Source organism: Hibiscus syriacus, unplaced genomic scaffold, assembly GCF_006381635.1.
Source record: "Hibiscus syriacus cultivar Baekdansim isolate YM2019G1 unplaced genomic scaffold, ASM638163v2 tig00110429_pilon, whole genome shotgun sequence".
Taxonomy (NCBI): domain Eukaryota; kingdom Viridiplantae; phylum Streptophyta; class Magnoliopsida; order Malvales; family Malvaceae; genus Hibiscus; species Hibiscus syriacus.
Genome location: NW_024062733.1, coordinates 11,473,382 through 11,490,380, shown reverse-complemented (window position 1 = coordinate 11,490,380; position 16,999 = coordinate 11,473,382). Strand labels below are relative to the sequence as shown.

The window sequence follows — 16,999 nt, the reverse complement described above, 5'->3', positions numbered from 1 at the left end:
AAGAAAGAAAAATAAAAGCCCAGAGAGAGAGAGAGAGAGAGAGAGAGAGAGAGAGAGAGAGAGAGAGAAACAATTTTCAAATTTTCATAATTATATTATTTTCTTTTTTCTAATTAAAGATTTCATTTGATTGATAACCGATTCCTCCCAAGCAAAGCAAACAAAAAGTTCAGTGCAGACCAGTGTTGCGGGAACGGGGAAAAAGAAATCTGATTTTTTTTTTATTGTTTTCGAGCAAAAAAAGAAGAAAAATTAATGGATGATGAAGTTGTCCAAAGAGTATTCCAAGAGGGAGGACGGGATTATTTCCAGCAACAACCTTCGACTTCTACTTCGTCTTCTTCTATTCTCCAGTCTCTACCTCTCCATGTGGTCAGCCCACCTTTAATTTTTGTTTTCAATCAAATTGCTTTGTTCCAGTTTTTCGATTTTGGGTTGTTCGGTACTTTTTATTTCTCCAATCGAATCTGGGTTCTGAAGAACTTTTGTCATTAGAATTTAGAACTTTTCTTTTTGGGTTATTAGGTTCGAAAAACAAGAATCGTAACAAATTGGGTTATCTTTTTTTAGCTACTTATTGAATGATGATGAGCATCTTGATTATTTGTACCTTATTCATTTAAGTGTTTGTTTGTGTTTTACACATGCGTTGAATTTCTGATTGTTCACAGTATCTCATTTACTTGATGCCATTTTGAACTATGGTATGTAAATCTAGTATTGCAAGTTTTTTAAGCTGCCTCTATGTCTTTGATATTTGCCCAATTTGCTGTTTGATAAATTGATGATTGTTCCTGTTATTAGAAAACCATTAATTCTAGATGACATCATCCAAGTATGGAAACGGAGATCTTTAAAAAAAACATGACAAGTATCATCCAAATGTTGTGCTGATTAGGGTTAAATATATGACTTAAGAAAAAAATTTGGTTCCATCTCAGTTATGTTAAACTTCTTCGCATGTTTGAATTGATATTTGCCGAATTTGCGCTCTCTTCCTGAATTTTCGTCTAATTTCTTGGCATGTTTGAAAGATGTTACCTTCCTTTTTCTTGTCCTTGACCTATATCAGTGTTGTTAGGGCATGCAGCCTTGACGACACTTAACCATATTGTTGGCATGGTATGAATATCTTGGTTAATTAATTTCGGTAAGCTTATCGGGGGCTATATTGTAGACGATCTGGAAGTTGAGAAACGAAATAGTGTTTAATAAAGGGAAGCTTGATTCTGCTCTGCTTTCGTTTCTTACAAGGTATAGGGTGGCAGCATGGTTCTCTTCAAAATTTGCTAAGGTGTCAATCCCTTTTGATAGCCTAGTGGGGGATATTACCTTAGGAGACTGTGTTCTGAGCTATAAAACGGCTCCATCAAAGTCTGTGTGCTGGTCTCCTCCCCCCTAGTTTTGTTAAATTGAATGTGGATGGTGCCGTAGAGAGGTTGTGGCAAAAAGGAGGAATTGGTGGGCTGCTCAGAGATGAGAAAGGTGTGGTGTTGGGTTCTTTTTTCGAGAGTGTTGGTCCAGGTCCTCCAGTTTTGGCAGAACTTTTGGCAATGAAAAGAGGGTTGCTACTCTTCATGGAGTCGAGGAGTTCAGAGTGTTGTAAGTTCAGTTTAGAATCCGTCTGTTTGATGGCTTTGGAGTGGATTAAGAGCCCTACTTCCTGCACCCCGCTGTTCAACTCATTGGTGAAAGACATTGTCTCCTTTGTAGTGGAGAAAGGTGTTACTGTTAGGCATGTAATGAGAGCAGCTAATTGGGAAGCGGATGAACTTGCTAAGATAGTGATAGGTTAAATAGTTTGTGGCATGCTGTTATAATGGTTTTGTCGTTAGTTTTTTAGATGTTCTGGTTGTAATTGGTATTATTGAACTCTTGGTGTAATTGGTTTCTAGCAATAAAATAATTGAGGAACTCTTTTCCTCCTTCCAATGTCCGTTGAGCTACTCTAGTAGTTCGATGGTTATGAAGGGGGGTTATAACGAGGCCTCCTATTCTTATAAAAAAAATGGTAAGCTTATTTTGTTGTTTTATTGGTTGTTTATGTGTTTATATTGTGGTGCTTTATATCCTAGGTTTCCAGTTTTTCTATTTCAATTTCATCTTATATAAAATTGAACAAGTTTGCTCTCATATTAACTCCGTAGTTCTCTGTTGGTCATTTGAGTTTATGTATTAATTTTCCTCAAAATTTGCTTCGAGTTTGATGAGCGATTTGGATGAAATGATGCAGTCATTTGATCATGGCTATTATTTGCTTGTCAAATCCATACAAGAACTCAGAGAGAAAAAGGAGGGTCTTGTCACAGTTGGCATTGGTGGTCCCAGTGGATCAGGCAAAACTAGGTGAGCATGCTATTTAGATTTCTGTTTAGTTTTCTGATTTCTCTCCCTCTACTAATTATCCATCTATTTGCTTTTCGAAAGAAAGATTGTAAGAATCAGGAAAAATGGTGCTGGGTGCTTTCTTTCTTTTCTTATAATTATGTTTTTGGGTTTATATGGTGGTCTCAATTTCCAAAAGCTTAGCAGTGAAGGTAGCATCTGTCATTGGTTGCACTGTTATACCAATGGAGAACTACCGTGATGGAGTTGATGAAGGGACTGATTTGGATTCAATAGATTTTGATGCATTGATCCAAAATCTTGAGGTTTGTACATTTCTTCACAATGGCACATTCATCTAATTTATTGCCTTTGAAAAACTTTTCTGTGTCTCGATATGTTCTGAATTACTCTAAATGTATACATCTTAAAGTTTTCCCTTTGTTTCCGGTTAAACTCAGGATTTGACAGAAGGGAAAGATACTATGATACCAGTGTTTGATTTTCAACAAAAGAAACGTGTTGGATCCAAACCTATAAAGAGTGCTATGTCTGGGGTGGTAAGAAAGTGTAAAATAGGATATATTTCAAATTATGGGTGCTTTGGACTTAGTTTGCTCATACATTTTTCAGGTAATAGTTGATGGTACTTATGCTCTGCATGCGAAATTGCGCTCTTTGCTTGATATTCGGGTTGCTGTGGTAATATCTTCTTTTCCCTAAGCATTAGGTTTGATTAAGGCTTGTGCGGTTATCAATTCTTTTCATCAGATTTTTATATAGTGCTTCTTAATATTTGGGTGGTGTATCAGGTTGGTGGTGTTCATTTTAGTCTTCTTTCCAAAGTTCGATATGATATAGGAGATTCTTGCTCACTGGATTACCTTATTGATAGCATTTTTCCTTTGTTTAGAAAGCACATTGAGCCAGACCTTCATCATGCACAGGTTTTTTTTTCTTTTGTTGTTGTTGTTTCTTTTTATGTTCTTTCTTATTGGAATTTAACTGGCAATTCCTCAGTAATTGGGTTTATCATGCAGATTAGAATTAACAACAGCTTTGTATCATCGTTTAGAGAAGCAGTCTACAAGCTGAAATGCAGAAGTGAGGTATGTTATACTTAATATCTCATTGTTAAATAAAATTCTAAGCATGTCATGCATAGAAGATGTGATTATGATCTTTTTGTAGTCAAGAAAGAATGTACATTGTCATAAACTGATAAACACCGTCAAATTATCTTGATAATTTATGTTTTGTAATTTATATTATTAGTTTTCATACCTGACCTAGGATTTCTTGTGCCTCTTTTTCTCAAGAATATGAAAGTCTCTCTCTCTCTCTCTCCCCACCCCCCATATATGTATATATATATATTTCTATATATGCATATGGACATTGGATATCTCCTCTTTGAGAAGTTTTGTACTTAGAACAGTGACTATTGCAGTTTAAGTGGTGAATATATACGCTGAACAGAATCTTTAATTCACTTTAAAAATTTATTTGCATATTGCAGTTAGATTTAATTTGTAGCCATTGTGATATTACTATAGGCTGAATGAATTCTTAATGAGACACATAGAAAGTGGGAAAGAGTGGACACAAAACATAGAAAACTCTACATATATATCCCCCCACCCAAGAAAAAAATGATAAAAAATTTGATTAGTTATTTGTCTGCAGCTGTCCTGAGTGAACATCCTTTTATTGGAACAAACCTCTAGGTATTCCATTTCTTTAATGCATAACATTTGAAGTAAACTTTTGTTGCATTGTTAATCGGCTGCACCCTTAAAGTCTCATTTGAACATTTTATTGCTGTGGCAGACACCTGACGGACATTCTTCCTTTTTCCTTAAAGATGAAGCAGAAACCGATAAGTAAGTGGTTCTGACTAGTATGACATGCTATCTTTATGCAGAGTGTTAGTTATGTATGTCTCCATAGCCTTTTTTCTCTCTATGTTTTGGGACTGAAATGAAAATTTCATTTTGCTTTAGTTTCATTGAGATGTACCTTAGACCCCCATCAGCTAGTGAAGAAGCACGGATAAATGATTGGATTAAGGTGCGGCAATCTGGTATTCGATATTATCTGTCACTCGGGGATCAGAGAATTGTGGACAAAAATTTCATCATCAGACCAAAAGCTGAATTTGAGGTCAGACATTTTGTCCTTTGCAGTTGTAGTATGGCCATTGCTGTCAAACTCAAGTAGTGCTCCCTAGTGTGACATAGATGTTTTCTTTTCCTGTGTTAATGTCAAAATGGTTTTACATACCAACTAGTTCCATTTTAAATCTATCAATTTATTCTCTTTTTGACTTCTATTACAGGTATTATTACACCCAACTTTTTAAATCTTTAAATTAAGGATAAATAATTGAAATAGGTGTGTTTTTATTATGTATCAAAGTCATTGACATGAATTGTTTTTGTCAAATAACTATGTGCAATAATACAGCTGTATTATGCAACAATTAGCTAATATGCAAAATGATTAAAAGCAAGGTTGCCAGTGATCAGCACACCTTTATTGGTTCTCGATCTTGTTCTTCTGCATCATTTCAGGAGATACTGCATAACATTTTGATTTTTGGTAACATATCTATCAAACCAACTAAAAAGCCAGCCCAATCTGTATTCTACGACCGTTCCCCTGGATCTCTCTCGTTAGATAAAAGGCATGCTTATTTGTGTTGGAAACTTATTATATCACAAATCATCTGAAAGTTAGCTCATTGGCCCTAACTTAATGTGGTTTTACTTACCTTTTTTAATATCTAATCTTGAACAGGTTGGACGGATGACACTAGGTGGACTGCTGGCGTTGGGCTACAATGTTGTTGTCAGTTATAAAAGGGCATCAACATCAGTTAATATTGGCTGCCTTTCTCTGTCATTTGAAACAATTGACACACTTGGGGAAACCTTCTTGGTGCTTAGGGGCACAGATAGGAAAGTATGCACTTAATTTTCTTCCAGATGGAAACATCTGAGATTTTTTTTAGTTTGTTATATTTGCATCAAAGTATTCCTTTTTACCTTCATAAACTATTAATATAATTTGCATTGATTGGAAAACACTCCAGTATAAGATGTTTTTGCTTGATGTAAGTTGCCTACCTGTTGGTTATTAATGGACCGTGACTGACCCTCACATGTTTGTATGTGTTCCTGTTAGATTGCTTTTTGTTTTAGGAAAATTTTGAGAAATGAGATAATTATGAAGGGATATTTTCTTATCCACTAGGTATGCTTAATGAGGTTATCACCTAGCAGCTTTTCATTGAAAACTGACTTTGTTATAAGCTAGATATGTGGAAAAAAGAAATATAATTGGACCTTATATGACCAGTCAAAAACTTGTTGCTTTTGTTTGGTTCAGCTTTGAATGAGAGTGATCAGATGCCATTGTAGTGTCATACTAAATGAAAACCAATTGATAAAAACTTATGTTTGTTTTGGTTGCTATACTATTGCAGACAGTTGGAGCAGAAGCACTGAGATTGGGAATTACTGGACAATGGATCACTAAATCATATCTGGAAATGATTCTTGAAAGAAAAGGTTGTTCACTAGACGTGACCTCCATCTAACTGTCCTGTGAATGCAACTATTTTTGGTTTTCTTTTTTGTTCAACTTATTTCCACTTTCAGGTGTACCACGCCTCAATACACCTCCACTTGTTTCTGCTACATCTATCTCTAGTAATCAAGAAAAAGTGATTGCAGCACCAAAGCCCATTCGTACCACTCCAAACCTTGTAAACCGGCTTGAGGATTTATCTCAACCTTGGACTCGATCTCCAACAAAATCCCAAATGGAACCTGTATTACCAACATGGCATTTTGACTCATCAGATCATTCACATGGTGGTTCAGTTATAGGTATGTGGCCAGCTTGGTAACTTTTCAAGTAATTCTTTTTCTCAAGTACAATGGAAGAGTTGTAATTTACTTCATGCGTAGACTTTCTCATGAAGCAGCAACAGGTTCTTCTTCTTTCAGGGATACAGTGAAACTTGCCCCGATGCCTGATTCATATGACTTGGACCGGGGTTTACTTCTTGCTGTGCAAGGAATACAGGTAATGAAGGAAGAGCTCTTATAATGAAATGGCTCATAATGTTAAATTGTTGTAGAATACCAGTCACTCGTGTCCAAAGCTAATGCCATGTTTTTCTTTGGTTTACCTGTTTCAGTTTTTGTTGGAGAATAAAGGAGTTCCAGTTATTGTTGGAATTGGTAATTTTAATAATTAGACATCTCTCCCTTTCTTTTGGTTGGTCTGTCATTCCTTTGCCCTGTCGCTCTAATTTAATTTCTTGTTCAAACTTCAATAGCGTTCTTAATAATGTTTGGGTGTGTAAAACTTAGTCCTAACAAAGATAGTTCTTTTCATAAATTTAGAGTATGGCTGGACTTTTGGAAGTTTGTGGGCTATCGAACAGTTCTGTTAGCTCTTGTTGGATTGCTGCATAATTAATTCTTTGATTGTTATTAGCTTTAAATAAAATATGAAATGCAGTATTAATATACGTTTACTATAATTTAACTTTATTTGCCTCTGTCACGTTTTATGAATCTTAATTGTTGTAGCGTGATTCTTCATTTCTTCTACACCGCTAAGAAAGCAATTTTGAAATCCAAAGTTTACCTTCCTGTTTTTGTATTTGGCTCTATGTGCTTACTCTTTAAAAAGAAGAAGAAAGAAGTTCATGTAAAATTTTGAAATCACTATTTATATCTTCTAATTGCTGATGAGCTTGCAAAGTTGGGAATTGGGTATTAGTTTGTAGTGCAGCCTACTGTTCTGCTGTGTATAGGATGTCTAGCTTATTTTGTAAGAATGGGAAAGTATTGCTAAGTTAGGGATAGGTTTTTGTTATGTTGTCTGCAGATTGTTATGGTCATTTTGTGGATGTATTCTGGTTGTGTTTGGTTGTAATGTACTCTTGATGTACTTGGTATTTAAGTAATAAAATTTTGAGGCACTCTTTTCCTCCTTCCAATGTCCGTTAAGCTATTTTCGTAGCTTGACGGTTATGAAGGGGGGTTTTAACGAGGCCTCCCATTTTTATCAAAAAAAAATCTTCTAATTGCTGAACTCTTATGTTGTCGATATCTCACCTGTATTTGCAGGTGGTCCTAGTGGATCTGGAAAGACAAGTTTGGCACATAAAATGGCAAATATTGTTGGTTGTGAAGTAGTTTCCCTTGAAAGCTATTTTAAATCAGAGCAAGTTAAGGATTTCAAATATGATGATTTTAACTCTCTTGATTTGCCTTTGCTTTCAAAGGTAAGGTTCCTTGTGTAATTTAATTAATTTAATGCATGTCTTAAGGATTGAGGCCGAATGAGGCATTGAACTTCAGTTGAACCATTATAGTGGCAAACCATGCATCTTTTAAACTGAACACTAACTAAAGATTTGTAAGGATTACGATTACAAGTCAACTTAATTCCACTTCCAGCATCACTTAATGTTCATAACATGGTAACCAATTTCCCTTAATGCAAATTTCATTTTTTATTTTTGATTATCTAATTGATTTTCTCTCACTAGCAAAGTTGAGTTTTTAACGATCATAGTTTTCCTAAAATTTTATCAAATTGCTAAAATAAGATTTTTTTTTAATTTTGGGAAAAAGAAAAAGATTCATAAGGTTAAAGGTTGTTTGGTGGGTCCAATTGTCAGTTTCCGTCAATAAACAATGTTTTGCTTAATTTTAGATATAGGACATATAGGAAGTCTTTGTCATATATATAATATATGTGTCCCTATGTTTGTGTGCTTTGTAGTTATTTTTTTAATTATGGAATATATTTGACAAATATTATTACTTTTTTTCAATACTTTTAGGTAGTTCTGTAAACTATACTGAGAATAGTATTTTTAGCATTCATTTTTACCATATAGAAATGAATAAAAAATTGCAATAATGAAGAAATAATTTATCTAAACAATATTTGCATTTACATGTAAAAATGTAAAAGTCTATTCTATTTATTTTGTTTAACATATTAATTTCAACGTTGACAGGTTTTTTATTTGCCAATTCAGATTGAATTGAATACGTCCAAACAATTGGTAGTTATTACTAGAGAGTTATATAATTTATATTGTAGTTTATATTTTTATTTAGAATATTGATTATGTTTATCTTCTTTTTCTTTACATATTACGTGTAGCATATTTACAATACTTTAACGGTCGCCTTTTATAAATTTGAAATATTCATTGTTACTGTTACTTCATAAATAATATTATATTAATATCATTCCCCTTATGAATATCAACAGGAGTTGAAACATTGTTTTCAAAATCCTTGGAAGCAGTAATTTCTTGTTCCCAGCATCTCTGAAAACTGCGTTTCCTTTTACTTTCCGGAAAATAAAACCAGTTACCTAAAGTATTTTTATTTTGATTCTGAAATAGTAAAAACCAGACAAACTATTAGAAATTAACCCGTTCAACTAGAGCTTATGGTATCCAGATGACGGTCTTGATCAAAGAAATTCAGATTATAAATATATTGTATACCTTGGGGTGTGATGTTGATCGGAAAGTTTTATACCGATCAGTAATGCCTTACTGTTCTATTTTTGTCTTTTGCAGAACATTGGTGACATAAGGCATGGTCGAAAGACAAAAATACCTGTATTCAACTTGGAGACTGGCTCTCGTAGTTGTTTCAAAGAGCTTGAAATTTCTGAAGATTGTGGGGTGGTCTGTTACATATTTATTTCATTGCTTTCAAAGCTTGCTTATTTTTTAAACTTATTTATTATGTTTATGGAAATATTACAATTTAAATAAATATCAGCTGGTTAGAAACTAAAAGATCGGTTCCTAATGTGAAATATTTGTTCCTTCTTTATCCAAGAGGCCTGTTATTTTGTTTTTAAAGGTTGTTTTATCATAGATATTACCTGATATTTCTGCAATTGAAACCCTTTCTGGGTTGTTCTGCTTTGGATTCAATACTTCTAACATTTCAAATTTAATTCATTTCTGTTGTCCAGATCATTTTTGAGGGGGTTTATGCTTTGCATCCTGAAATCCGAAAATCCCTTGACTTGTGGATTGCTGTTGTAAGATGACTTCCTTAATCTATCTTTACAGCTTGATTTTCTCATGTGATTCAACTATTATCTTGTATTCTTTGAGAAAAGATAGAATATTAATTGGTTGTTTTCTGCAAAGCCAGGTTGGAGGTGTCCATTCACACCTGATTTCTCGAGTTCAAAGAGACAAAAGCAGAGTGGGGTGTTTTATGTCCCAAAATGAGATCATGATGACAGTGTTCCCAATATTCCAGCAACACATTGAACCGCATCTTGTTCATGCACATGTCAGTAGTCTATGAATATCTCAAACTTGTGTTACGCATTCTTATACATATTAAAAAACTCGTGGTATTTCTTTCTGATTTTGTATAGGAACACATGTTGATAAAATATTTTACTGTGTCTGTTTTTAACCCATTGCATGACCATATGTATTGAGTGTACATATATGCATGTAAATGTATGGCTATATTTGCAGTAACTGATTTTGTATAGGAACACATATATGTTTGTTGGTTCAAACTTTTTTTTTAATTATTGCAGCTAAAAATCAGAAATGACTTTGATCCTGTTCTTTCTCCTGAGAGTTCACTATTCGTTTTGAAGAGTAATAAACAAGTAAGTATCAGAAAGTCTCTGGTTCGAAACTCATGTGCCTTCCCTTGTTATTGACAATCCATTCCTACTTCTTCATGGTATCAGGTGGCCTATCAAGATATTTTGAATATCGTCGACTCTGCTAAGTTCTGTAGTTCTGTTCAGAATTTCATAGATATATATTTAAGGCTTCCCGGAACTCCTACAAATGGGCACTTAGCAGAGAGTGACTGTGTACGAGTCAGAAAATGTGAGGGAAGATTTGCATTGCTAATACGAGAGGTTAGTAGTGAAATTTATAAAAAATGTCTTTTATTCCATGCAATGCAGTTGCTTATTCTAAAACTGTAGCAAATAGCTGATATTTTGATTTCTTCTCTGTTCTCTTTGTTAGCCAATTAGGGAAGGGAATTTCATCATTCAACCCAAAGTGGATTTTGACATTAGCATCAGTACAGTTTCTGGCCTTCTTAACCTTGGGTAAGTCAAATATTTAATGTTAATATTCACTACAATTTTTCTAGTATGGATTCTTATTTTAAAATAGGTACTGAAGAAAAATACGGTTACTACTGCAATGTTAATATCTCTCATTGTCAATTAGAATGAGGTTTGAACAGTCATTTCCCAGGATTGACCCAAAAGGCTCGCAATTTTCCCCCCTCCTCTTCAGAGAGAGAAAGAGGGGGGAGGGGTTGAGTGGGACAGTTGAACAATAAGTTTATACTCTTCCATGAATTTCGAAAAATGAAAACACTGGTTGGATGTGTAGTTTATGAGCGGTAACTTTTAAGAACATGGCATAAAATATGCAACTGTTGACACAGTTTGTTGGTGACGGGGCTCAAACATAAATGCCAGCTTCTGGTATAGACGGTAGCCTTGATTTTCAGAGTCTACGTATTTGGAAAATTAGTAATCGGGCATATTCTGCCATTTTCAGTTTCTTTTTTTTTTCACTTGAACTTGTTGATAAGCTCATGTTCAATTGTTTTGGTAATTATATACTCTTTTACCTGGTGTCAGGTATCAAGCTGTAGCCTACATTGAAGCATCTGCAATGATTTACCAAGATGGCAAGGTAATACTAGTTTTGGGTTTTGTAATACCCCTTTTGTGTCGATATGAGTGGCTTTCAGAATAATAATTGATTGTGATATGTGACTTAAAGCATAGGTTTCAAGCTTTTTCAATGTTCTGATTTAATTCTAATTCATGATTAATGCCAAATATTCCTTTCTACTCTGGGCTATTTCGGAAGTCTGCACTTAAATTTAGTTGAATTTTGCTGTTAAACTTTGATTTGAGTAATTCTGGACAAAATTAACAAGGATGCAATACTCTTTCTGTATTGTATTAGTATGAAAAATATGATGTTGGTTTTCTGGAGTAGTCATCTGTCCTAGCTCTTTCTTCTGAGTATTCCTTTCGCGTGAGTAGATTTTCTCGATTCACTTGGAAAGTGTGAAGCATTTAGTGGCCAGACTATTATTCAATCTTCTCTACATTTGTCTAATACCATTGAAAACCACACTTTTCTTGAACCGTTTTCCTTTTAATATTTGTTTGCATAAACTATTCTTGAAAATGAGTCAGTCGGTGCGGCATTTTTCCCCCTTGATTATTTCCCACATATATACACCCGTGTCTTTGTACAGACATTAAGTAATAACATTTTTGGGTGAAAAAATGGTTGGAATTGATGCATTATCTCGGTTGCCTATTTAAAGATGGCATTCTTCTGCCTTTTAGATTCTTATTGAGGTTGATCATCTACAAGATGCCCCTAGCCCTTACGTCCAGATCAAAGGGATCAATAAAGAGGTGTGGCAGCTGCTGGTTCGGCATTGAAACTCGATGGCTCGTACACGACAAAGGTTTTGTCTTTGAATTGTGTTATTAGATATTTCAGTGTTTCTTCCAATTTTTCCTGTTAATTAAACTTGCTACGAATATATATCTTTTAGAGTTATCTCCAAATAATTTTGGAAGGAATACCATTGGTAGAAAGAAATTACAGTGGAATTCACACTCATCAAGCTGCAAGGTTACAGGAACTTGTGGAGTCTATACAATCCCAGGTGCTCATTGTTAAATAAAATTAAGCAATCAACACATATTGATATATTATATGGCCTTTAATGTAAGCTTCCTCGTATATTGCTGGATTAGACTCAGAATAATTATAGCAATCTGCATGGTTATGGTGATTTAGATTCTGCATCTCAAGCAAAGAAATACCTTTCAATGAAAGAGTATCGGAAGTAGATGATTTGAAAACCAGGCTATAGACGTGTAAATGTTATTTGCATATACTTGATAATTTGAGCGCCGCATGTTAATGAAAATAATAGTTTTTTTGTTTATGAATCAGAACTGGCCGTAATCGATGTTCATAACAAATTTCTTAATTTTTAATAATGTTTTAGTGGACCAAACAGGGTGGCGGTACACCATCAGAATCCTCACATGGTAGGGAGGCATCTCCGATGGATAGCATAATAGAAGACATGCAGTCCCGGATACGGAGGCTTGAACGGTGGCAAACCATCAATACGGTACTCTTCTCATTGTTTCCTTGATTTCTTTCCCGTGCTTGATTGCTTCGATTTCTTCTTCACGACAACCATGATCAGCGGCTGATGGAACCAATCACTTACCTACTTAATTGTGCTTGGTTTTATTGCAGGTGCTTTGGACGTTTTTGATGTCTGCTCTTGTTGGTTATTCGCTTTACCAAAGACAGCGGCAATAACAAAATTTACTATAGATTAGCTACACAGTTAAGCGCTAGAAACTGACCCCAAAACAAAATGGTCCTCACAAATTGTCAAAATGGCTGCCTTGCATGGTACACAAATTACAGGCTTAAAGAGACTACAATATAAATAATATTATTGCTTTACTTCCTCCATTTTCATTCTTTAAATACCAAATTATAAACTTGTGGGTCAAAAGTGGAAACAATCTTATCTTGAGCAATAAAGGTGGCACCTTTTCATGAAATTGCTGCAAGTTTGGTTCACTCTGCAAATTGCATGGAAGGCAGGTAAGGCTATGCGGAATATATTTGAGTTAAGAGCATGGTTTGAGGGTTAATTAATGTATTTTATTTACTGATGGGTTTGTTGGTCGGTAAGTTTGGTGTGATTCTTTCTAGGGTAAATTACGAGTTTAGTATCTAAATTATCAAATTTGATCCGTTTTAATATCTATATTTTCAATTGTCTCAAAATTATACATAATGCTTAGGTTTTTGTTTCATATTAGTACCTCGTCGTTAAAACTTAACACATTTAGTACTTAAATATCACTTTTGGTACGTTAGAAATTTAACGTTAATTTTTTAACGAGGAACTAAAATAAAATAAAAATTAAACTTTAGGTATGGTTTTAAAAAAATTAAAAGCTTAGGTATTAAAATAAATTAAAATTAATAATTTAGGTACTGAACATGTAATTTACCCTTCTTTCTATTGCGGATGCCACACTGGTACCGCACATTTGATCAACAAAATTATTATTTAGAACGTAATTAAAGGATTAACTTAAATAATCTAATATAATTTATTTTTGTATTAAAAATAGGCTTAACAGTTGTATAGAAAAAGAAGGATAAACTACCTATTTAGTCATCTACCTATTATATAGTTTATATTTTGATCACTAACTTAAAAATCATATCTAACGTTATGTTTTAGTTATTCGTCGCTAAAAAAATAATATTGATTTGAATTGTTATTTTTTAAATTATTTTTCTAATGTTGATATGACATTATCTTAAGAAGTTATATTAGAATCACCTTTAATTTTTTAATGATGGGAGATCAAAATAAAATCATAACATTATGTATGATTTTGGAGAAAAAAAATAGTCATGTGATCATAACAGAAATTAAGTAATGGTAGGTGACCAAATAGGTAATTTACTCAAACATATTAAATTAAAGGGTAAAGTATACAAATAGTCCCTAAACTTTTAGGACACTTGTATTTTGGTCACCAAACTTTTAAAACTTACAATACAATCATCAAACTTTTAGTTCATTATCGTTTTTGTCTCTCTCGTTACCTTCCGTTAGTTTTTGTGGTAGTTAACCCTCTATTAACCTTCTTCATTTTTGCTGACGTAACAGTTGACCCTTCTTCTTCTTATTTTGCTGACATGGTGGTTGACCCTTCTTCTTCTTCTGCTGACGTGGCAGTTAACCCTTCTTCTTTCGTCGTACGCAGCGGAACCATGCTCTCAACATCCAATAATCTGCAAATAAAAGCCTTGCATTAATGATCGATGGCTATGTACATGCATACACTTTAACTGACCCAAAATGCCCAAGTCGTTTCTCAACTCCTCCTTTTCTTCAGCATTCAATCTTGCATCACTGTCAATAATTTGTTTCACATTCTCCTTCGAAGGCTCTGGATCATCATCCCATGCATTTTCTCCTACATAAGAACTGTCGTGAATAAGCATTCCATTTGGTCCTTCGATAAATTTCTTCAATTTCAGGCCTTTGGGTGTTGTCTTCCTCCATAAGCCCTTTTTAAACCTGTAACTACATGAAAGCTAGATAATATAAGAATTAAAGTTTGAAAGGCCTCTCTGATGCCGAATCTCTGCGTTGGTTTACCATTTTCAATGTATGTATCACACGAAAGAACTCAAGTTAAAAAAGCTTGGGGGACAATAGAAACAGGAAATAAACATAGATTATAGGCACATGTAAGTATATAGGCCAAACAAATACTTGATAATAAACCAGCAGTAAACTAACCAAGAGATTCAGGGGCCAGGGCTACTTGTTACTCAAAATATTAGCTATAGACAAAATCGTTGTGAATCGACTTATGAGCAGAAGATATCACTTGCAAAACCTTCAAGAATTTAGAAATTAAAGAACACATTCTTTTTAACACAACAAATCACATTATTCCACGACTTCATATTGTGTATCTAGACCTTTACTGAGAATGATACTGCGTTGTCTGACCATTGAACAACATTTGTATAATACGAAGATTGATATTTATGAAAATCCTGGCAAACACATGAAAGTAACCAACTTACTCCAAAAACAAGAAAATAAATAAGCAATAAGCAACAAAATCTAAAAGGCTTACTATTATGAAAATTAAATTGAGGCAATCAAATCTTCCATTAAAACATGAACTTAGACGTTGGTTGATAAATCATGTAGCAAACCACAACTAGATAGTCACGCCTGGTATATCATTAGAATGAAGAAATTACTAAACTGCGTATTATACATTCCCCGTACTCTTGTCTTCCATTTATCGGAACCATGCTATCAACATAAGCAATAATTTGCATTGTTTCCCGATACGCATGGATATTGAGATTTTTAAGCTCTCTTGTGGAGGGGTCAAACATTGCAGTGTTCTGCAATGGGAGGAAGATGGGGTATTCTACCAGCAGGAAACAATTGTCCGATGATGAGCTCCATGTTATGCAGCTACTCCTAGGTGTTTCGATGGACGCCGGTGTGCTTCCTAGCCCCAACGACAAGGAAACCGACGGGGAATTGACGTATATGAGAGCTAGATTCGAGAGGGTGGTCGGATCCAAGGATTCAGAAGCCTTTTATATGATTAATCCCGATGGTGTTGTGCATGGTCCGGAACTCAGTATTTTCTTCGTAAGATCTCGTTAGAAAATTTATAAACTAATACCATAGAAGACTATTCTCTTTTAATGTTTTGACATTTTTGAGAATATGATGAACACTTTGTCTGAAACTTGACAATGAACATGGAGATGTTCAATAATGGCAGAAAATGTTTCTAGTTTAGTGTATCTTGAAAACAAATTTGGGTTTTGGATTGAGATTATTATCCACTATAACACAAACCAATTTCGAAATTTTATCCTCAAAAGTCAAATCTAAATAGAACATCATGTCATGGCTGAACATTTACTTTTGCAGGTTTGAGTAAGAAGAGGAAGAAGAAGGTGGGGGAGGGTGTTTAACGGTAGTAAGGTGCCACGTTAGCAAACACTAACGGAAGGTAACGACAAGTACCTTACTGAAACGAACTAAAAGTTCGATGATTGTATTGCAAGTTTCAAAGATTTGGTGACCAAAATATAAGTACCCTAAAAGTTTGGTGACTATTTGTATACTTCACCTTAAATTAAACTAGCAATTTTCTAGAGATTCATGGATGTATGTGTCGAAACGATTTTTAACTGGGTGGGGTGCGAGATTTTGGAAACCACGTCATTTTTAATTATTCTCTTTTCAATTGAATTTTTAATTAAAAACAATGTGATTTTTAGAAAACCTATCGTTTCGAAAATTTGGAAATCCTTTTACGATAAAAACATATGGTTCGAGGAGTCGCCACCAATCTTTGATTAGAGTGTGATTGGGCACCCAAAAACATTGTCATTTTAAATAAAAATTAATTTTAATTAAAACGAAAAATTTACGATCTACGTTACCAAAATCCAAGTTCGGGAGTCGTTACGTGTGGGGAAGGATTAGCACCCCACAACGCCCTAAATCGGTACCTAGTCGATTAATTAATGTCTTTGCAACGAATTTCACAAGTTTGAGTTTAATTTGATTAATAATCCCTTTAAACAACAAAAATGCTAATTTTATAACATTAAAAAGCAACGAAAGTAGATTTAATTAAAATTACCAAACCATTAGAAAGATAAAGAATATTCGATTATTTAAATATATTGAGACCAGATCTTTAGGTCAGTTCTAACAACCTTTTCTCAACAAATTTAAATAACCGAACATTTCTTTTTCTTTCGCTCCCAAATTTTTAAAGTGAAGAATCAAATTTTTTTTGGTGAAAATGACGGGATACACTTGTAATTTAAAACTGTTAAGAACAACTTCTCTGTAAGTTAAGAAAATCTATTCTGACAGTTTTAAATTAAAAGGGTATCACCCTTAATCCGATTATGTGATCAAGTTGAGTTATGCACATGAGGATATCAACAAAAAATAATGATTCTAAGAAA

The 16,999-nt window shown here is 34.0% G+C and overlaps 1 pseudogene; it reads left to right on the top strand.

Moving 5' to 3' along the window:
* The first annotated feature begins 53 nt into the window (after positions 1–53).
* On the top strand, positions 54–12,913 carry LOC120124719 (annotated as a pseudogene).
* The last annotated feature ends 4,086 nt before the right edge of the window (positions 12,914–16,999 follow it).